Source organism: Nannobrachium achirus, assembly GCF_963921795.1.
Source record: "Nannobrachium achirus genome assembly, chromosome: 12".
NCBI lineage: Eukaryota > Metazoa > Chordata > Actinopteri > Myctophiformes > Myctophidae > Nannobrachium > Nannobrachium achirus.
In genome coordinates this window covers 11,220,230-11,243,781 of record NC_137832.1, presented here as the reverse complement: position 1 = coordinate 11,243,781, position 23,552 = coordinate 11,220,230, and the positions used below count along the sequence as shown (strand labels likewise).

At 40.7% G+C, this 23,552-nt stretch overlaps 1 protein-coding gene and 1 long non-coding RNA gene across 2 annotated transcripts in view; both read right to left on the bottom strand.

Moving 5' to 3' along the window:
• pdzd2 (PDZ domain containing 2) overlaps positions 1 to 23,552 on the bottom strand; it is a gene marked incomplete at both ends in the record, with an annotated part of 171,941 nt that overhangs the window by 128,865 nt on the left and 19,524 nt on the right. The gene's annotated exons all lie outside the window — the stretch shown is intronic.
• Positions 6,500 to 8,269, bottom strand: LOC308295998. The gene is made up of 2 exons (XR_013962600.1): positions 7,936 to 8,269; positions 6,500 to 6,662 (listed from the first exon to the last, which is right to left on the bottom strand). It is a non-coding gene; the product is annotated as an uncharacterized lncRNA (long non-coding RNA).

The window sequence follows — 23,552 nt, the reverse complement described above, 5'->3', positions numbered from 1 at the left end:
TTTTGTAAAGGTCTCAATTGTTCAGAAATAGTGTTTGTTCATGAGCTGGTCCACAGGCTTCCACTGACTCCAGTGCATTCTACCGAACTTCCAGCTGAGGTTTGGCACCCATGGTGCGATGAATCTGCCAGTTGGAATTGCGTGATAGCGATAGTGTCCCTTCCTCTAAATATTCCTTGTTTCCTGCCAGGAAGTGTTTGCAAGCTGAGCAGCATTTTCCCAGTCAGGTCAATAGATAAAATTAATTCACAAATAAATTAATATAAACTAAACTATGTTAGATATTAGATAACACATCTCTTGGCAACATGCAAGCACACGATTCCCGATGAAGCCGGTCAATTTGATATATGGCCCAATTGTGCGCCACCAAAACAACTGTGGGAGGAGTAGCGCGGCAAAGTAAAGTTTATCTGGAAAGAAAGAAAGATGGAAGAGTCTGGTTGCCCTGTTAGGGCAAGCAGACTTAAGGCCCATTCCCACTGGGCCAGATAACAGATACAAAAAATCTCTTCCTCCAGATATGTTTCCATTCAAAGTGGATGGTAGATACAGATAAAACAAATATTTGCCACAGATAAAAGTATCTGTGGCAAATATCTGTGGTAGATATTTATTTTATCTGTATCTACCATCCACTTTGAATGGAAACATATCTGGAGGAAGAGATTTTTTTATCTGTTATCTGGCCCAGTGGGAATGGGCCTTAAAGAGTACATTCTAATTAGCATAGGGTCCATGTAAACACAGTCATTGTGTGAACCATGTAAATCCTATAATACTTACAGCAGGGGTTTTCAAAGTGGGTGACAGGGCACCCTGGGGTGCCGTGAAAGGCAGTCCAGGGGTGCCGCGAGATACTTTGATAATATTTGGAATTTATTTGGACGCTTGAAAAAATATTTAGTATCATTTTAAACTTGAAGTACAAAGTTATTTGCAGTCAGTTCTAACCAAAAAGGCTATTATCTCAATGTTTTCCTCGCAAACATAATCACTAAAATATCGTCACTGTCGGGCAGAAACCTCGTTTCTCCAAGTTTCAAATATGTACGTCTTTTGCCCTGCTTGATCATACAAGACCATCGCATCAAAACTAGTGAAAACAGACAATCTTCAAGCACATCGCGAGGCGTTGTGTGCTTGTAGATCGGCTGTTTTCACTAGTTTAGTACATTTTATAGATGATACATACAAATCAAACGGTTTTGGATATACAAGGTTTCCACCCGACAACGACGATATGCTATGAATATAAGGTGCTGGGAGTGAAAGTTATAATGTAGGGGTGCCTCGGATTAAAAAAATATTCATGGGCTGCCCTGAGACAAAAAAGTTTGGGAACCCGTGCTATAATACTTACAGACCGGGGTGCTACGGTTTCCCGGCCTCTACGCCCCAAAATAGCTGATCTACGCCCCAAATAGCTGATCTACAAGCTCTCGGTTCATGAAGAATACTCATACGATGGCTTCATCTGATTACTAGCGAAACACAAATCCACACACATGCTGCACTGACCAACAAAGATTGATGTGTGCCTTGTAAAGCTGTGTGTGTGTGTGTGTGTGTGTGTGTGTGTGTGTGTGTGTGTGTGTGTGTGTGTGTGTGCGTGCGTGCGTGCGTGCGTGCGTGCGTGCGTGTGTGTGTGTGTGTGTGTGTGTGTGTGTGTGTGTGTGTGTGTGTGTGTGTGTGTGTGTGCGTGCAGGCAGAGGTTAACTTGTACTTGTAACCTCTATTACAACATCGACACAAATATGAACACACACATCGCGCAGTCGCGCGCGCACACACAGACACACACACACACACACACACGCACACACACACACACACACACACACACGCCCTCTGGCCTAACTGGACTGGAATCAGAAGCTAACACAGTCTTCCTCTCACTGCATTCATTCCAGTGGCACACACAGCAGTGGTGGAAAAAGCACTCACGCTCGTTACTTAAAGGAGTAGTTCATCCCCAAAATGACTTTTTGATTACTCACACCATGGAGACTTGAGTTCAATAAACAAAAAATGTATGGTCGAATTCCTAAGACATTAATTTGATTACAGTAAATGTACCTCCATTGATTCCAGATGGGGACCCAAATACATTTGTGCCCCCATCCGGAATCAATGGGGGTAAATGTACAATAATCAAATTTTTGTCTTAGGAATGCGACAAATACAAAAAGATATTATTGAACTCATGTCTCCATGGCGTGAGTAATCAATAGAAAAAAAAGTCATGTGATGTGTCAAGGGAACCAACCCATACAACCAACCCCCACACATACAAATGTGTGGGGGTTGGAAATAGCTGATCTACAAGCTCATGGTTCAAGTGCTCAAATGCATGGGTGAGTCAAAAGCAGGCTACAACAATAGTTGCCATTATTGAGGAGTGAAATATCCAAAAATACAAATCATCAGGTGCAGAGGTTGCAAATAAGCCAAAAAGCTTACTAGGATCTCCTTTTAGTTGACCTTGTAACAGTGAACTGTACTGTCAAACTGTACCCTTTCCTATGCAAACTTCTAATAAAGTCTTCAATCAAGCAATCAAGCTATACAAACAACAAAATAAAAAAAAAGTATAAATATAGCCTAAAACAAATATACAAACAGTAGGCCTATTAGCACTCTGCACTTCTGTCCTTACTGTCAGTACCGCATACAATATTTGGCCTGTAGTACAGGCCAATTATTGTTTAATATTAATAGGGTGGGCTAAACTTGCACTTTTGATAGGCCTATTATGCCCTGCACATGTTTGGCAAACATTTAACATAGGCCTTTACTTAGTTGTCACAGACTATTTCCTAGGCTACTACTTTTACTAAGTAAGTAAAACCATATTAATTAGGCTATTTTTTCCACAACTGCTGTATACTCCTTCTCTCGAAAATAGCCGATCTACAAGCTCACAACGCGTCGCCGAGCGACGCGTTGTGAGCTTGTAGATCGGCTATTTTCGGTCTAAGCATAAACCTCCCCGTTTAATCCGGTATAGGCTGCCAGATCCCGCGTGAGTCGAGTTATAATGAATCACGTCCCAGGATATGAAAATAATAGTCCAACTAGAAGACCCCAAAACCATCTCTACAACACACATTATTTATGATGAATTAGGCTACATTACAGGCTAATAATTATTAGGCAACGTTGAGCTGTCTGCTCCTTGCATGCATGCTGTCACCTGTCAGTCACTGTCTGGCCATCAATACGTGCGTCGATCGATCAACACTGAACCGCAACGACTCTGAACCGCGATGTTGGTGCTTGCCAAGGCTATTATTTAGCCTACACGTGTATCAAAGCAAAAGTAAATACAAAAAATTAAAAATAAAGGTCTGAAATGTTGTTTTTAAAATGTTTTCTTCCTGTCGTTGCCAAATGGTTGGTGGTGTAGACTTATGGCTGTGAGATAATGTAACACTAACGTCCCTTGGGTGAAATACATAAAAAAAACTACAGGCTACAATCACGCGATTAAATCTTTGAGTTGACAGTTATTTCTCATTTTTTTGTTGGGTGACTGATATTATTTGTAGCCTAATAGCTTGCAGTAACACTTTTAAACTGCGTTATGTATGGCCATTCATAAGCAAAATTATGATTGGACGTTTTCGCCCCTAAAATAACTATATCCACAGTTATGAGTCTGTCAGTCTGATCCTTAAAGGGGAGCTCCGGTCGTTTTCAAGGGCTTTTGTAATCCCATATTATCATATTCTAACATGGAAACCAAAAGGAATTTTATTTTTGTGGAACATTTGCATTTTTTTGGAAACGCGAAGCTATGACCTCACTTCCTACAGCACCAACCTCACTTCCTTCAGCACCCACAATCCTTTGCGCAAGCAGCGCTTGGAGATGAGAGCCAAAGCTAAGCTAACAGCGTAACCATAATAACATCCTCGCTGCGTTGCTGTTTTAGTTTGTTTGTTGCTGTTGGTTGGAAGTCACGTAGTAAGAAGATGGGATGTTATGACCGCAGTGATGCTGAGCAGTTGTAGAAGTTTTGAAACGTGTGCAACTGTGTTGGTGAAACAACATGGCATTGTTGTTTTACCGTGGTGTGATGATTGAATGAAGCCGAGCGACGGAGCGAGCCCCGGGTGCTGCTGCTGCCTGCAGAACGATGGGACATGAATCTGCGGTTGTGTGTAGTGATTAGTAAACATTTCACAACAGATGACTTCCACCGAGATGTAATGGCAGGATTGATGGACACAATGCAAAGCTAAGAAAACAAAGACCACAATAAAGGAGAACGCGGTTCCATCTGTATTCCCCCAAATACAGTGAATGGACAACTGCTGAACTGTCCCTTGTAAAGCAGAACATAGGTATGTACTGTATGTTTGGAATTAAAATGCCACTCTACGAAACATAATGTATAATGTACAAGCAAAGGTTGCAACTTGATTCATGTTTGTAACACTTATTTTTATTTTGTTGTCATCTCTTGTCTTTAGAATCATCCATCTAATGGGTGGAGAGGCTTCATATCAAGGTGTATTCTTTCAAGAGGGGTTACTTTTAGGCTATTGTTATTGCTAGCGATGGTTCCAACATTAATGTAAATGTGCAGGGCACCCAAAAGTGGTGAGATAAAAGTCAACAGAGGGGACTGTATTATAATGTATATGAATCGACAAACAACCCCTCCCCCAGTGGCTGCACAGTAATTATGATGTAACGTGAGCTATTATAAAAGATGATGATGATGATACACTCCGATTCCTAGTGTAGGCAACCAAACGTTGGGTACACAACTGTGAAGTGTGTGAATCACTAGAATATATTGTATTCAGACAAACTCATAAACAAACTGAATCCACATAACTCCACTAAAACACATAGCAGTACTGTAACACTCCCCTTCCCTCATTGACCATACATGAAGCTAGATCGCATTGTTTGTTTTTTTATGTTTTTTACTGATTAGGTGCGTGGTCTAAATGTTATTGTTTTTCTAGATTGATATTGCTATGCATTTGTTATATTGTTGTTGATGTACTGACATTATCCTATTATATTGATATACTGTATTACCTGCTTATTGTAGATCGCTTTGGATTAAAATCTGCTAAATGCCTAAATTGTAATCATCCAGCACTTTTGCCAGTTACTTTTTATTCTTTTGTACTTCACTGTTTTATAAAGTAGGGTTTAAACTTACAAACAAAAAACTGTTTAAATATGGAGATAAGAGGTTTGTGCCCGAGAGCAACCCCCCAACATTACATGAAATATGTAACATGGTAAATGCAGTGTTACTGTTGTTAGCTTATAGATCTGTTCTTTTTTTTAGCAAACTGGTTTAGGATTCTCATTATTGCATGGTGTGATTACTAGAAATGGGGTAAAAGCTATGGCAACATTTTGAAATGTCATTGTAAAAAATCTGTGTACCCTGAAACATTTTTCCTCCTCTTTGTCTATAATTGCATAAGGTGCTGACACATCACATAATCCACCATGTCCAAGATGATGTCCATAGCAGTCCTGCGGGAAGACAGCGGTACAACTGTCTACATCGCCCTCTGAAGAGATGCCGTAGAAGAAGCAGCTTACAAGGAACTCCCAGGAATATTATTTACTCTCGATTCATACAGCAATGTGATCTAATTTTTTAATATTAGACTACTCTAAAGCCTCTTTCAACTCTAATGTTGCCTCGCCTGTGCTCTACACCCAGTAATAAGCTTGTTATTTTAAGTCAAATTGGGAAATAAGATAAAAGTGAGAGAATAATTTTCCAAATCCTAGGGAGAAAAATAATCATTTACAAGAATCGTGCTGCCCTTCTGCAGATATAAGTGTCTGCTAAATTTCTAAATGAGATCAGCTAACACAGGGAACATGTCAGAACCCTAAAACATCCGGGACAACCATGTCCTAGCTCTGGTCGAGAGTGTGCGCTGCTCAACCCATTTTCAGTATTGGCTACAGCACAAACTATTAGAATAACGGTTTCAATTTCAGGTGGACTACACACTAAAAAGGCATACAGCAGGCAACGAAGTATCAGGTTGTGAATAAAAACAATATATAACATCATGAGCTTTTTGGTTTCATCCTTGCAATCTGTCATGAAAATATGCATTTACCGGTAATATATTATTTGCTAGAGTAGAGCAGTGGTTCTTAACCTTCACAAGCCGTGACCTCTGGCGTCCCTGCAACATAATCATATTTGAACTGGGGACCCCCCACCCTGATAAGCACTCTGTAGGAGTTGAGGGATTACATTCTGCTCGATTCCGTTCCACAGATAAATATTGTGAAACTAGCCGATCTACAAGCTCAAACTCCCAGACTCAAAGGTTGAGAACCACTGGACTACAGTAATGCTCTGAAACAGAAGTACTTGCCACTGTGTTTGTTAAATTGTACTGTGTTTACTGTGTTACAAATGGCAGGTTCACACAGCACTCCATACTGTGTACATTATATTTCTTACAAGTAAAAACAGAAAAGAAGGAAAATCAAATGTATTGAATCTATTTTATTATCTATTATGACAAGGATCATAGAAATGTTCACATCTCTATGCATTTGTTATGTATAATACAATATAATGATGCCAGGGTAAGAAGACGTCGACTCTCCACTTGCGACGACTCTCCAGGACACTCCAAACGATACCGCAGTGCCTGCAGTGAGAAGAAGAAAATACTGTAACATGTTGCATTGTCTTTGTCACACACAAAGGGTTCATCGCCATGGCAGCTTATCGTGTACATCAGGGTCTGCAACCTTTTTCAAATGAAAAGCGCCATGGTTTTATTTTTTAGATAGTGTGCCATGTCAACATGAATTTTAATGACACGCCATCATAAGTGTGGACATTTTGATTGGAAGGACATAACAATCATTAGACTCTGAGCAATAAGTCACTTATCTCCCAGACTCCCTCCCCAGTCAGAGTTCATAGCTTTAATGAATGTAGAATTATATGCAGGATGTCATTTGCTGCAAATTAGGTGACTTAATTTAATTTACCATGTTTAAAATATATATTTGAAATAAAAATCCTGTCTCACACTTCTGCCAGTGTGCCAGTGATCACCCCCCCCCCCCCTGTGCCAATGTTGGCACTCGTGCCTAAGGTTGCCTAGCCCTGGTGTACATTTTTGTCATGGACATACAAATATTAAATATGACCAGAGACAGATCTGCTAGTGCTGTTGTTCTCAGTGTGTTGAGGGACCTTCAGTTGAAGATGGTTCAAATGGATCACAGGTTTATTTTCTGAGAGCAGTGGTGTAAGCAGTACTTGTAAAATGTTGAGGCTTTTGTACTTTGAATTATTTCCAGCTTTCTGTACTGGTACTTGACTCAAGCTCAAATCCAAATATAGTACTTGTACACCATTACAATCATTTGAAAACTTGAGTTACTTTGCACATAAATGATTATATTATAAAACCTAATTAATCAACTTTAGCCCTATTTTATATCCAGGCTATTTGAAAATAGACGATCTACAAGCTCACAATGTGTTGATGCGATGTGTTGTGAGTTTGTGGATCTGCCATTTTCAAACATTTTGTACTTTTAAAGTATATTTTGATGCAAATACTTTAGTACTTTTACTTCTTACAGAACGTTTTCTATATTGCAGTATTGATAGCCTACTTTTACTCAAGTATCTTAGTCCTTTTTCCATCTCTGTCAGAGTGTACAAATGGGACCAAATAGACCCATAGGAGGTACTGGAAAATAAAAGTTTTGAGAGCCACTGTACTAGTGGACTCCTAATGTGAAATACATAGTAAAATCAGTGCCATCATACATATTTTAAAGTAAACTTAGGCCTACAGACTTTACATTCTGTAATTGGGATTAATATAGGAATGTGCATGCCAGGACACAATGATGATGACACTCACATACACAAATAAGTTATACATGAATGAAACATACCATTGGGTCTCGGTTGTCTCTTCCAGTTCAACTTGGGGATCCTAGCAGCATGGAGCAGTAGTCACAACAAACGGGCAGAATAACTTGGGTGCAGAGAATGGTCCTACGACAGTGTGTATGATGTTAGCTTAGTCCCAGCTGGCAGAGAGACGCCTCGTCTTTTCTCTCTGGTTCACGTCGCTGCTTTTTTTTCCTTTCTTCCTTCTTCTAATGTAATGCATAGCCTACTCCAGTTCATATAAAAAGTAGTTCTACCGAAGATTCTGCCAGCAAGTCCCTATGTCAGTAGAAAACATGTCTGAAACAAGTAACAACCATACTGTTGTTGCTAACTAGCGTTAACGCTACGGCAACCACACCGGGTCAAACCTACTGTAGTTTCTGCAGCTACAACGGCCTCCCACCACGTACGTCATAGCCAGGCGTTTCATTGGCCGAATCAGTCTATGACGTACGTGGTAGGAAGGCCCCCTACTGTCCACAGAACAGTAATGTAAGGAAATAGACGTGTTTTAGCATCAACGTAGTTGACTAAAAGAACACAGACTTGGTTGAAAACCGGCGAACCACTCCTTTAATGACACCGTGCGGTGCTGGTGCTCTCACCCCGGCAGAGGGTCGCTCCTAGTCGGTCACAGAGCGGTGGCGGTGGTGCGCGGGGTCCTCCGGTCCTCTTCAGGTACACCGAACAGTAAACGCATGTTGGTTGCGTGACGCCCCGGAGCGGACGCGCCGTGACAGCTCGATCATCGTGGGCTTGACGTTTCCACACGCAACAGCATGACGTTATGTTGTTTCATGTCTGGTCGTTTTTGTTTTGTTTTTAATTCACAGACTGGCATGTTATTCTCGTCTCGCTCTCCCACCCTGAAAACCCTCCTCTCCCTCTACTTCAAACTGTCCCGCCCCCTCCCATAGCTCCGTTTGGAACTAACCTCGCCTCACCAGGCTTTAGTTTGGAACCTCTCCCTCCGTTATATTCAGTTCCGAGATGAGGTTCCTCCCAACTGTCATCCACAAGCGGCAAGTTGCGGGGAAGCGCCGCCGTCAAGGAACACTTCTTACCTTTTGTAAACATCGTATCCAAAAAGTAAAGGTCCCATACTGGTGTCACAGGTGTTTACTTCTGTAGCGTGGAAGACAATCTAAGCGGCGTCTTGAAACAAAGAGTTTAAATCACTGTTTTTGTCAGCCTTAGGGCATTTTTTCCCCAGTGCAATTTTACGGAAGCAGTAATGCTTACACGTGACTGGCCATACCAGAAATGTTTCGCCACCAAGCGGTCAGGGCGAGAAAACAGCGATTTAAACTCTTTATTTTAAAACGCCGCTTAGATTTTCCTCCACGCTTAAGAAGTAAACACCCGAGAGACGGGTATGGGACCTTTACTTTTTGGATACGATGGTCACAAAAGGTAAAAAGTGTTCCTGACGGCGGAGCTTCCCCGCAACTATCCGATTGTGGATGACAGTTGTGAGGAACCTCAACTCGGAGCTCATAGCGGAGTGAGACGTGAGAGGTTCCGAACGGACAAATCTCCTAGTCGGTACAAAACCGTCTGGAGATGACGCGCTCTCTGCGAGAGTAATAAAGTCTTTTAGTTTACTGGGTGCAGGATTCAAGTAAGTAACAGGAAAAAAGGGAATATCCGCACTCTCTGGAGTAGTTTCTTGTAGATTTATTAAATCATTATTTCACAGCATCTCACCGAATAGACGGACCGGTTTCGGCCGTGTGGCCTTCCTCAGCGTCTCTAAACTGATTCCGAACGGAGCCAAGCCCCCTCCATAGCTCTAGCAGCGAGAGTTCTCTCTCTGCCAGCAACTGTGTATTTCCCCATAGACTGTAAGGTGCGACGTCAAACTGTTGTAAAAAATAAAGGACATTGTTCCGCCACTCGCCAAAACAAAGGCAGTTTTATGACGTTGGGTGCCCATTCTCCGCGGTGGGAAGCCTCTCAGGACCCCACCTTTTGTGTACAATCCACGTTGTTTGGCCAGAAAATACACTTTTTCCACCAGACGGAGATTATTATTATTAACTCATCTGCGCCACCTACAGATGTGTGGTCAGCTCAAAGAAGAACGAAAAGCCCAATTTATTAATAAAACAGGCTACAGGGGTGTCGCTTGTAATCCTACACAAATAACTGTTACAGTTACAGACATGCTGTATAGGCTAAACAGTTTCATGAAAGCCATGGCCTTTTCAGCATTTCAATGTATGCCTGTTTGTATTTGTAGCTATCATGTGTCTCAGACCAACTTAAACTATGACATTTTGTCCAAACATTTCACACAGACTCGTCTAGGAATATAAAAAATCACACCCGTGTGAAGTGGAGCTGTGTGTGTGTGTGTGTGTGTGTGTGTGTGTGTGTGTGTGTGTGTGTGGATCATGTGTACCGATTTTTGTGACATTTGAAGAAAATATGTAGGAAAAGGAGCAAAAAGTGTGTTTTGGAGAAAATTCAAGATGGCGGAAAATCTATCATGGCGCAAATGGGCGTGGCCTATATGGGGAGATGCGTCATGGCCCAAGGAATCCAGGGAAAACATATTTTTAATTTTCCGACCTACGGTTCAAGAGTTACAGGCCAAAACGTAAAGTGGGGTGTTATGGCGCCAAATGACACAATTATTTTTTATTTAATCCTTGAAATCATTATGAACCTCCTCTCCAAGTCTTGAAACTCTAGCCCCTATGGTTTGCGAGAGACAAATAATTGAATGTGAGTTTTTGCGATTCCCATTATAAGTCAATGGGGAAAATTAATTCACTAATAAATTAATATCAATTAAACTATAGAACCTTTCTCTTAGAAAAGTAATAGCCCACGATTCCCGAGTAAGCCGGTCGATTTGACATATGGCGCGAGTGTGTGGTGGCAAAACTGTGGGACTAGTGGCGTGCCGAAGTTTAGGAAGTTCAGGCTACATACACACACACAGACAGACACACAGACAGACAGACACACAGACAGACCCACACAGCCACGTATAGGGAGCTGCACACAGCTCCAAAAATATAACTTCACGTATATGAGCTAGTATGTGTACACATTGTGTACTGTCTGTCTGTCTATCAGGAGGATCAGCTGAACGCTGAATGAACTTGTTTCAAATAATACGGTAATGCTGCCCTCTAGTGGTGGATTGAAGTGGAGAGCTTGTCTGTCACCTGAAAATCATGTTGATGAAAACAATTCAATTCAGTTGAGTTAACTAATTGAATTATGATTGAGTTAATGTTGCAATTCAACATCCCTGAAAGAAAACACTTGGATGTATAAATAAACATTGAAGTTGTGTCACTACTAGTGACACAACTAGGGCTGGGCGACATGACTTTAAAACAATGTCAAAACTATTTCAAAAATATATTAATGAACAAATATACATATAAAAAATAGTGAAAAGCTGAGCTGACAACACATGGTGAGCATGTAGATATGTAGGCCATTTTAGACTACCATTTTACAACAAAGTATAGTCTAATGTTGGTTTGTGTGTGTGTGTGTGTGTGTGTGTGTGTGTGTGTGTGTGTGTGTGTGTGTGCGTGCGTGCGTGCGTGCGTGCGTGCGTGCGTGTGCACGCTGTGCGTGCATTTACTAACTGTGTATAAAATAACACTGTAGTAAATAGTGGTAGGCCTACTGTATGTTAGCAGAATGTACAGCACCTAATGATGTCAGCACTTTTTTAAAACCACTTCAGGTCATAATTTGCAACTTTAAAAATTAAACACAAGTTTCGTTTCATATAATCTGTCCCTTCAATATTTATTTTACAACTAGAAAGACTGTTCCTTCGAAACAGTGTGGGCTCGTTTCCAACCCAACAAATAGGATACTTTAAGGTACTGTAAGGTACAGTACCTTACAGTATTGTACTGTACCTTACTATACTGTACTGCACCTTACTGTACTGTACTGTACTGTACTGTACTGCACTGTACTGTACTGTAACTTACTGTACTTTACTGTACTCTACTTTACTGTACCTTACTGTACTTTACTGTACTCTACTGAACCTTACTGTACTTTTACTGTACTCTACCCGAACCACACTTTGGCAACCAGCCATGGACCCCCTGGAAACCTTTCAGGGACCCTCGGGGGTAACCGAACCACACTTTGGGAACCAGCAATGGACCCTCAAGGACCTCCAGGTTTCCCTATGTTTTGTATTAATTCTAAAATCTGCAAAGTAACAAGTAACTGAAGCAGTCAAATACTGTAATTGTAGTGGAGTTTAAGTAACAAAAATGGAAAGTAAGATATGATGAAAACATAATAAAAATGGTGTCATTCTTTAGTGCTGAATTGTGCCGTAAATTTTATAATTTGTGCTGCTATCATTATTGAGATATTCTACACGACACCACTGTTCTGCTGCTATCTTCTACAATGAAATACTGCTGCACCGGCAATCAGTAAACTGCTGCTAAATTTGCTAATTCATAACCATATAAATATTTATATATATAAATATATATAAAAGCACAATTGATGATTTCAACTGCACAAATTAGAGCACATCCAGCACAAAAAATGTAGACCATTTTTCCCGATTTGTAGCCAAACAATTGGGGTGCAAGCCTAAGCAAAACTATAACTTAGAATAATCCCTTATTCTTTTTAAGTAAAATTTCTAAAACACTACAAAACATGTCTCAAAGACAAATACAAGCAAACGTCTCCACAGTAACAGTTGTTTGTGTGTGTGTGTGTGTGTGTGTGTGTGTGTGTGTGTGTGTGTGTGTGTGTGTGTGTGTGTGTGTGTGTGTGTGTGTGTGTGTGTGCGTGCGTGCGTGTGCGTGCGTGCACATTGTAGATCAACTTCATAGCAGTATTAAGTGGTCCATCTATGTTTTTTTATTAATAATAAAATCTGCAAAATAACAAGTAACTGAAGCTGTCAAATGCTGTATTTATAGTAGAGTATATGTAACAAAAATGGAAAGTAGAGTAAAAGTACCTCAAAATTGTACTGTAGGTACAAGTACTTGTATATACTTGAGTAAATGTACTTGGTTACTTTGCAGCACCACTAGCCTTACATTAAGACGTCTCTGCCGAGACTTTCACATTGTCACTGCAGGTCCGACTTATGTAAGGCTACATCACCACAGAACAGCCAATGACAGCCAAGCCTTTAATCACAGCTGTGTCAATCAGTAGAGTGTAGAGGGACATTTATTTATAGTTTTAACTATAACTATAGTTTTATACATCACACAGCTTAGACATTTGGATCAAATCAGACAGCAGACCTGTGTGAACGCATTGATATAAATAGCATATCTGAAGTGTGAATATTGCAGCCACAGCGACTTAATATAAACATGGGTCCCTTTCATGTCTCACTCTGTCTAAACCCATTGAAAATGCATTGGGTGCTTAAAGTTAAACATTTTTATTTTTTTATAATTATACTACAAAACATTTCAAAATGAAAAATACACGCACACTTGTCCTCAGTAAGCTGAACACATAAAAATTTGAATGGTGTTGAAAGTTGTAAGCGTTTAGGAGATGAAGCGCGCCAAAGTTTTGAGGATACTGACTAGTATAGTATAGAAATAAATAATGAAGATAACATACGTGTGCTCGCCTTCCAGGCGAGCCCACAATAAGGACAGAGAAACCACAAGTGTAATTTGAAATGATGAGCCAAAGAATACAATACTGGTCAGCTCCCAGTACAGCACTATCAGCCTGCACTGGTCAGCTCCCAGTACAACAATATTAGACTGTGGTTGTACTGGGCAGCTCCCAGTACAACAGTATTAAAAATTGACGGTATTCAATTGGAAAGAGTTTACGAAAATATGTTCTTGGGAGTAGTAATAGATCACCAATTAAACTGGAAATCCCATATACAGTATGTGCGGGCAAAAGTGGCAAGGAATGTTGGTGTCTTAGGGAAAACAAGGGATATACTTAATTATACGTCCCTGTTAACCCTGTACAACGCGCTCATACTGCCATATCTGTCCTACTTCCTGGAAGTGTGGGGAAACACATACAGTAGTAATATTCATCCTTTATTCATATTACAAAAAAGGGCAATAAGAATAGTACATAAAGTGGGGTTTTATGAACACACAAATAATCTATTTTTGAGGTCTTGCACATTGAAACTTCCTGACCTAGTAGAGTTCAAAACTGCTCAAATGATGTTCAAGGCAAGAAATAAACTGCTTCCAGCTAACATTCTTGACATGTTTAGTGATAGGGAGGGGGGCTACGACCTAAGGTGGGAACTAAATTTTAAACAAGCAAATGTTCAGACCACCCGAAAAAGTATGTGCATTTCTATTTGTGGAGTAAAGATTTGGAATAGTTTGACAGAAGAGATCAAACACAGTAAGAACATTTTACAATTTAAAAAAATACTCAAATTAAATATCCTGGCCAAATACAGCAAAACATAGTTTCATTATTATTATCATTTTTTATTTGCACTTGTTATCATTATTAATTTTATTATTATTTTCTTTTTACTATTACTTTGTACCTACGTTCTTCCATTATCATTCTCTAGACGGTAAACGAGTACACTCTTATAACAAATCTCTGTTTCTTGAATTGTTATTATTATGAAATGTTTATCAAGTCTATTTCCATATACATTCTTGTTTTTAGTCTTTTTCACTTTTTTCTTCTCTTTTCTTTCTTCTTTCTTCTTCTTTTTTTTCTTTTTTTTCTTTTTTGATGAAAAAATAACATAATAATAATCTGAACACTCTTATTATAACTAATCAATGTCTTAATTCATGAATAAGTAGGATAGGCATTCACAAGCTTTCAGCTTCAGCCTATTCCTTTTGATCACCTGTAACAATGATTATATGAATGTATGACCTGTATGAAAATATGTGATGATCAAATAAACTAAACTAAACTAAAACTAAGGCCCATTCCCTCTGGGCCAGATACACAGATAAAACAAATATCTGTCTCCATTCAAGCAGATGGTAAGATACATAAAAAGAAATATCTGTGATAGATATTTATCTGTATCTTACCATCCACTTGAATGGAGACAGATATTTTGTATCTGTTTATCTGGCCCAGTGGGAATTTAGACAAGATTAGTGGGTCCGTACAACAGGTTTGATTTTATTTGATTCATAGACGTATTTCCATTGAGGTCCTCTAACACATTACAATACAAAACGCTTAACATATCCTACAGTAGATACATAACAACAAGTGTTCCCTAAATTTCCCTAGACCATATGGCAACTGGCGGCCCGGGGGCCACATGCAGCCCCCACCTTCACTTAATGTGGCCCGCAGGTTAATATTGGAATACTGATAGGCCTATATTATTGATTTCAGCTGTTACAATTCCAAAGTCTTTTCTATGTCCAATGGGTTTTTTATTTAAGTTTGTGAAGTTATTCCAATTCAAAAATAGATGAAAATACTATTTATAATATATAATATAAATAGCTGTAGATCATCTATGGGGTTATGGGTCTGATATGGAGTGAGTGTGGAAATATAATGGCCCTCTCCATCATCAAAGTTGCTCACCCCTGCCCTAGACTAATGACCCTCTATAGGGGAACCTTTTACAAAAGACCTGCTTTTGTCAGCTGCTTAAAAGACCTAATATTGGTTGTCAGTTTGACAATGGTTTCAAGGTGGTTTTCAAGGTGGTTCCACTGTGTGGCTATTTGGCTCACGTCTGCTACACTAGCTCTGGTGAAATGTGTGTGCACTTTGCTTACCTGAGTAAAACATCTGTTTAAGAATGTGGGGACCTCTCCATATTTTATTGTATGTACCATGGTCAATCTGGCCCTGGTAACTCTGGATTCCACTGGGAGCCAGTTGATCTCTCTAAACCGGTTCCTACCTGTAGGGGTTCTGGGTCCCAATATGATCCGTCTATTTTGTGCTGACTGTACCTTGGTTTTGTGTGTCTCGATATGGACCTCGAAACAGGATGTGCATGCAAAGTCAAAATGGCACAAAACAGTATTAGTAGTAGACTGCGATTTGTACTGGTCGGCTCCCAGTACAAGAGTATCAAATTGTGGTTGTACTAGTCAGCTCCCTGCATTTCCTAGTCTCACGACTCACATCTCCAGAGATATCTGCGTACTGATATGTCTAGTGTCATCGACTGGCACCAGGAGGAGCAACCACATTACTCCCATATTGGCATCTTTCCACTGGCTACCTGTGCGGTACAGAATCAACTTCAAGATCCTCCTCTTCGTTTAAAAAGCCTCCTTATATCACTGAACTCCCCACCACCAGGACCCTCAGGTCAGCAGATATGGGGACACTTGCGGTCCCGTCATCTAACAAGAGGGGGGGGGGGGGGGGGGGGGGGGGGGTCCCTGCTTCATCTCTCTCTCAACTAAGGGGTCCTAGTCCTAGTAGACCTGAAAACGTTGAAGACCCCCTGCTCTGGTGTGCTGTTGTCCTAATAAATCATTCAACAAAACATCACGCGAAGGCTCGAAAAAGTGTTACACCGCAGCGGTGGATTCAAAGCCACAACCTTCACGGTGGTGGGCACTGGGCAGTCACTTTACCACTGCTCCACCCTAATCACCCTTCATGTGATGTTTTGTTAAGTGATACAGAAAACATGGGCATGCTTCCTTATGAGGGAGTGATATTCCTACATACCGCATGCAAACCTCAGCCAGGCAGGCAAAAATTCCATACATTCCATTGACAAAAAAAAGAAAGAAAAGTAAAGCAATACCAGACAAGAAGTTCTCAACCTTTTCTGGACCAGAGCCCACTTTGACTTGACAATCTCCACAGTGTTCGGAGACCACCCATGTGACTAATTAAAAGCCATTTAGGCCAAGAATTATTGAATGCTTTAACTATTGAAAATGGCAGATATACAAGCTCAAAGCGCGGCACTCGCTTGTAGATCTGCTATTTTTGAAAAATCTTAATTTCCATTTTTTTAATCTATTTAAAAGTGAACATTTGTAACTCAAATGTTTACTTCTGGGTGGTCCCTGAAACAACATATTTTGAGATGGGGATCCGCGGCCAAATACCTGTAATTTGGGGGGGGGGGGTCCTTGACATGAAAAGGTTTGAGAACGGCTGATTTAGAGGAAGGATTTAGAAGTCGGGTCAAAGATCGGGTCAAAGATATTCAAAGTCGTGCACACATTTTCACGATTTTTTCTAAAATAGCAGATCTACAAGCTCACACACACACACTCAACAGCTCATCGCCAGAGCAGTCTCAGCTGGTCCTCACAGGTGACTGCACTCAGGACAATCAGAGTATTTGAGCAGAGCAAGGGAGGAGCAGAGACGAGGGCGGATTCACACTGCAATCCGTTTGATTAGAACTGATTCTGAAACCGGTTGCTGGTTCACGCTGGCCAGCATTCACATTGGCAGACCTTCTGGCCTCCCTGGAGATCACTAGCACTATACAGCCCGGTCCTATAGGTGGCGGTATGCACATAGTGTCATCAACTATGCGACATTGCTGATGGTGGTTGCCAATAAATTCAGGCACGAAAGTTGGTGTAACAATTCAATGACGCGCGACAGCGCAGTGTGGAACATTGTTGCAGTGGTCTTGGGTCTCGCACCCCCCACACCTCGACAAGACAAACAAGCCTATTTGCATATCAATTGACCTGTGTCGCTGATCTACAAGCTCACACCGACCTTGCATCCGCGACGCGTTGTGAGCTTGTAGATCTGCTATTTTCCAGGCGCATAAACGTGCAGAATGATGAGCGAGACATGCAGCGCAGCGCACGTTATTATTTTAATTATTTAATAATCAACATGGCTGAAACGCTTGTGGCTTAATATTCACATTAATGGCACATCAAGCAGGCACAGCAGTGCACAAGCAGTGCCAAGGAATCTATAACATCGAAACAAAAGTCAGGGATAAAGGAATACTTTTAGGCTATTTTCTATCAACAGCGGTAAGTCATTTTCGGTTTGTTTTCATGGTTTAACAGTTCATGGTTTAACTTGTAGGCTAGTGCTTTCTCTTTCTGCTTTTCTTTCCCGACGGGCGACAGCGCACACACATGCATGCACGCACGCACCAAGCCCCCCCCCCCTCCCGCTGTAAATCTGATCCCAGAGCAGCATAACCATCATCTCACAGTTACAGCCATACTTCATGTCGCTGCCTCGCGGCTAATAACGGACCTGAATCTGATCCTAGGTCAGCCTAGATTACAGTCCCGTGTTCCGAATGTTTTAACGGAGCGCCGGTTCTGGCCGTCCCGTCTCACTTTCACCCCTGCCTCAGTGCGCTGGTGCGAGACAATAAATAACTGTTCGCCAATTGCTACTTCTCCCAATTGGAAGTACATGACACCAGTCCAGCGCACCACAGTAGTAGGCTAACTGGTGATATAAAACATATAAACGAATTTTAGAAGACAGTCCTACAAGCAAGCAATCTCTCTGTGAGATGAAGTCGCTGATCCCATGGCCATGTCGACAACTGTTACCCAGTGTTTATTTGTGCCGACGGCTGACTCGTCGACATTATATGAGGTCACGTTCAACATCAATACCGTTTTTGAGGCCGGTTGCTTCACACTGCGGCTCACCGGTCTCGAGGTCGCACAATGCAGTCTCGAGACTACCTCTTGAGGTGGTTTCGAGGCTATCCGTTTCTGAGGAAGACCGCACGCTTCACACTGTCAAAACCGGTTTAAACATCTGCCAAGTAGCCTCGAGACCGGTCTCGAGACCGCAGTGTGAATCCGCCCTCAGTCTGAGACCAACAGTCAGTGTAGAAGGATTGTTGCAGACTCACTCTGAGACCAACATTCAGTGTCTGTGGAGAGGATTGTTGCCAGTGGACTGAGACTAGTTTGGTTGTCTTCTGAAAGCTCCAGAGCCACACAAGATATTCAGCATTTGGTCAAAGGTATAGGTCAAAGGCAGTCTTAAAACGGTGAGCCACTGGGGTTGGACGGTACCAACTGAGGGGAATAATGCTCATAGTGATTTTTGTCATGGTATACATGTCTAGACTGAGAACATATGTGATAGGCTTGCACCAGAGGTAGCTTTATGGGTGCTATCATGCATTTTATTTTATAACACTAGGTGAAAATTACATGGGTCAATATATGAAAACTTAACTTAACTCCCCTATACTATATACCTTGAGTTCAAACTCCAAAATCAATCCTCCAGTTCTAAGCAACACAGGGGATTTTTTTCTTTCCACAACTCCTAAGATATATTAATGACATTGTTCAATATTGAGACTGAGTGGTTTTCCCCTTAACTGAATGCACCTTTTACATTGTTTGACTTTCTTTGTCAGTGGAGAGAATACAAGCTTAATTTTGACCCAAACATGTTTTTTTAGACGGAGACGATGTACAGGAACACAAACTCATTGCTTGAATTCATATCAATCTAGTTTTGACATCCAACTGAACCTCTGAAGGCATGCTCAGCACACCAGAACAACCCTATGCTACATTTATTTGAATAACAGCAGCTGATTATATGAAGCATTTGAGTGGCTGAGAAGCCAGTTATCAGTGCTAGTATCATTAAAGGACAACTTTGTTTTGTTTTTTTACAAGGGTTCATTATTTAGATTGTAATTAAAGCACCTAAAAAAATTAGTGTTAAAATGTTTCCATTTAGTTCTTTCTATAGTTTTAGCCAATTTTAGTTTGATTTCAGTGGTTGGCGGCATGTGTGCAAGTGGCTAATTGTCTAATTATTTCTTTTTAGACACAATGAGTCGACAAATTCTTTAGGCTTCATTCCAAGAGTGACGTGACGTCTTCGTGTCGTTTGAGAATGGGGGGGGGGGGCAATTCATTCTCTATGGAGGTCACATGGCTTCATGTCTCTTCCAAGCCTCTTGGCTTGAATCTTCTTGTCTCTTGGCCAAGAGTTTTGCAAGAGACAAAAAACCATGTGACCTCCATAGAGAATGAATTGGACCCACCCTCCCCCCTCATTCTCAAACGACACGGAGACGATGTATATCGTTAATGTATGTAGGAAGCCTTAGCAACTCTACTTGCCACCAGAAGTCACACCTAACCATGAAAGAAAACCATGTGGTGCATGTAGGGGGCTTATTGTGTCAAAAGACATATTTGGCCCCAACCACTGAAATCAAACTCGCTAAATTGGCTAAAACAATAGAAGTAAATAAACATTCTAACGCTCCTCTTTTCTCTAATTACAATCTAAAATATGAACCCTTCTTGTAAAAAGACAAAGTTGTCCATTAAGACGGATGGGTTCAATGACGTGTCTGATGTTTGTTCATCAGGTGTCTTTTTGGGGGACTTAAAAGAAGGCTGTGAGACACCACTCCATTCCAGAATGAAGATCTGCTGCGCTGCTTCTACTGCTCTGTCTGTGTGAGGCTGCTGGGGCTCAGGGTGGACCAGGCAGCCAAGCTGACCTCTGGACTGAGCTGAAGGAGCTTCGGGACATGGTGATGGAGCAGAGAGGGAAGGCATTGGAGGGAGAAGTCAAAGAGCTCAGAGTTACGGTGGCGCAACAACAGGTGCAGCTGAAGAACATGGAGGCCTTGGAGGGAGAAGTCAAAGACCTCAGAGTCACGGTGGTGCTCCTGAAGAACATGGAGGCCAGGGTGACAGCCAGTGAGAGAGAATCCAAGCAGCAGAAGGACTTAATGAAAGGTAAGGATGGTCCAGATGGAGCTTGAAGAACAATACAGGCTGAAATGTTTCATATAGCAGTTAAAAAGGGATGGTTCTAAGGGGAATAATCCATGAATTCAAGTCTCCATGGGGAGAGTTATCGATTAAAAAGTAATTTTGGAGGTGAACTCTCCCTAAGTCATTCATTTATTATCTGATTTATTTGTTTCAGAAATGGCTACCAAATTGAGTTCCTGTCAGTCCAGAATGGTTGCCACTGAGGGCCAGGTCACAGACTATCAGACCAGACTAACTGCCACGGAGGGCAAGGTTACAAACCATCAAACCAAACTAACCGCCACTGAGAACCAGGCTACAGACCTCCAGACCTCACTAACTGCAACCCAGAACCAGGTTAAAGACCATCAGACCAGGCTGGTTGCTACGGAGGGCCAGGTTACAGACTTGGAGAAAGAAAGTAAAGGTAATTTGAAGCTGATGATCAGTGGATGCAGGCTGGAAAGAGCAGTGCTAAAACCAGGAAATCATCCATGTAATTTTTAGTAGGCAAGTGTCATAATCATTATAACCAATTTAACCATATTTTATACGTTGGCGATTTCTTTCCAAACAATATTTCACATGTGTAATTTTATTAGTAACGCAACAATTTGTTGACATTTGTTGTATTGATCATATAAAGAGTATTTATGACTTATTATTAATGCTCATATTGTGTTGATTTCAGCTCATGTTGCTCTGCTGTCCACCATTGAAAGACGTCTGAATGCCACTGACAGCCACCTGAATGCCACTGACAAACAAGTGCAGGCACTGAGGAGTAAGTACAGTATATTTATTAAACTTGATGTTCTAAAATGAAGACTGATTACTGAACATTGCAATTCTCCCAAAATATCTTTGAAACTAGTTATGAATAGTAATGAATTTAAGGTCAGAATCCAGTTAAACAGAACCCCATCCCAAATCTCCGGCAAACATTGAGGTAAAATGGCAGTTCTACAAGCTTGTTATGTGACGTGTTGTAAGCTTGTAGATCTAGTAGTTTTTTTTTGTTTTGTTTTTTTGGCAGATTTGGTGTCGAGGGAAACACTATCCCCGTTTAACTAGGTATATAATTATACAGTAAGGTTTAGGTAGATATTATAATAGATTTTATTATTAATGATAAATGATTCTATTAGTATTGATGAATAATTATACAGTAAGGTTTAAGTGGTCATTAATGATGCATAATGTGTAAATGATCACAATAAGTTACATTCAGCTGGTCTGAATCAAAGTAGTGACTTCACTATTTAAACATCACTAATGACAGTCTGACCAATGAGATGAAACCACCTGACCGTTATTGAAAGTTAAATTCATGTTTTTATTACAAGTAGATTAACGTATTGCAATGATCTTTATACTGGTTCTCCTATCAGGACAGTTGACAGATAACAACTACTTCTAAATGCTGCAGATAAACCTTTAGAAAGGATCAGATCCTGTTTGCAGATAGACCTTTAGAAAGAAAGATCAGATCCTGTTTTATGTCATAATAAAACCATTCAAAGACCTCCTCGTTGAATGTTCCAGCCTCCACATGTGTGGTACAATGTATGTCCCACTCTTACTGAACTCGGTCAACTAAGATCCTACTGTAGACTTACTGAATATTCACAAAGTCACACCAGAATGTTCTATGAACTTGAAGTAGTGTAGCCACTGTTTACTTTCACCACTTTGTCTTGTTGAAGCTGATAGTTGGATGTAAGCTTCTGTATGGCAAGACCATAATAGCCTACATTTGATTGTTGTATTGAATTAATGGTATATTGTATGCTTTTATTAATATTCTAACCAATATGATAATGTTATGTGTTGACAGACAAAACAGAGGTGGCCTTTTCAGCTGGTTTGGGTGCATCATTTACACCATCTAGTGACAGCACTGTAGTCTACAGGAATGTCATCACGAACATCGGCAAAGCATACAATCCATCGACAGGTGGGTTATGATTAATTCACTTAAATTAACTTTATAGAATCAATTAGTTTCATCAACTTACATCTATCAGACAGGTAAATATGACAGTAATGTACATAAACCTTCAAAGTGTGTTACCTATTTAAACCAATAGACTGGATGAGGTGAGAAAAGTTGAATGCAGGAGTCTTCAACGTTTTGAGAGATGAAGCAGGGACCCCCCACAACCTGTTAATAGATTCCATATAGTTTTATCTTTTGACAACACAATCATCAGTGTATTTTGGATTCATGTCAATTAATGTTTTCAGCTATTTCACCATTTGAACTGAATATAAAACTTGACTTTTCACTCTTTACTTAAGTCTGTTCTTTTCCCCCTCTACACAAAAGCTCTTTGCCGAAAATGGCCGATCTACAAGCTCGCAGCTTGTAGATCTACTATTTTTGGCTAAAGTTCTCTGAATGTGGACGCTATAGGATAGGGTTCTAGTGGTATAACCACCGTCCTCCTCTTCTTGACAGAGTAATCCTTAACTTGTTCTTCTATGTTAAAAGAAGCAAGGAGTCCGTGCTGGAGAACTTGTGGTTTTAATAAACAATATATATTCCAGTAGGAAAATGTGAACAGCCAAGGTTCTAACTTAGTATCACTCGTAATAAAATAAAATAGATCACTGCTTGTAACATCCGTCACACACTGTTCTCTCCCTGACAAGAACAACCACAACGTGCCAAGCGTATCCCATAATCCCCCTCTCAGCCCGCCAACTCTTAAAGGCAAATTAAAGGTACATACCCCTGGCCCTGTGTATACTGTATATAGCATAGGGTTACAGTGGTTAATACAAAAAAGGAGAGAAGAGTTTCTATCGCACAAAGATTTGGAGGAGCCCTTAGGGGTCCTTGACCCCCTGTTAATGCCATTGGTTTCAATTAACAATGATATAAATCAGTGGTTCTCAAACATTTTAATATCGAGGACCTCCAAATTGAC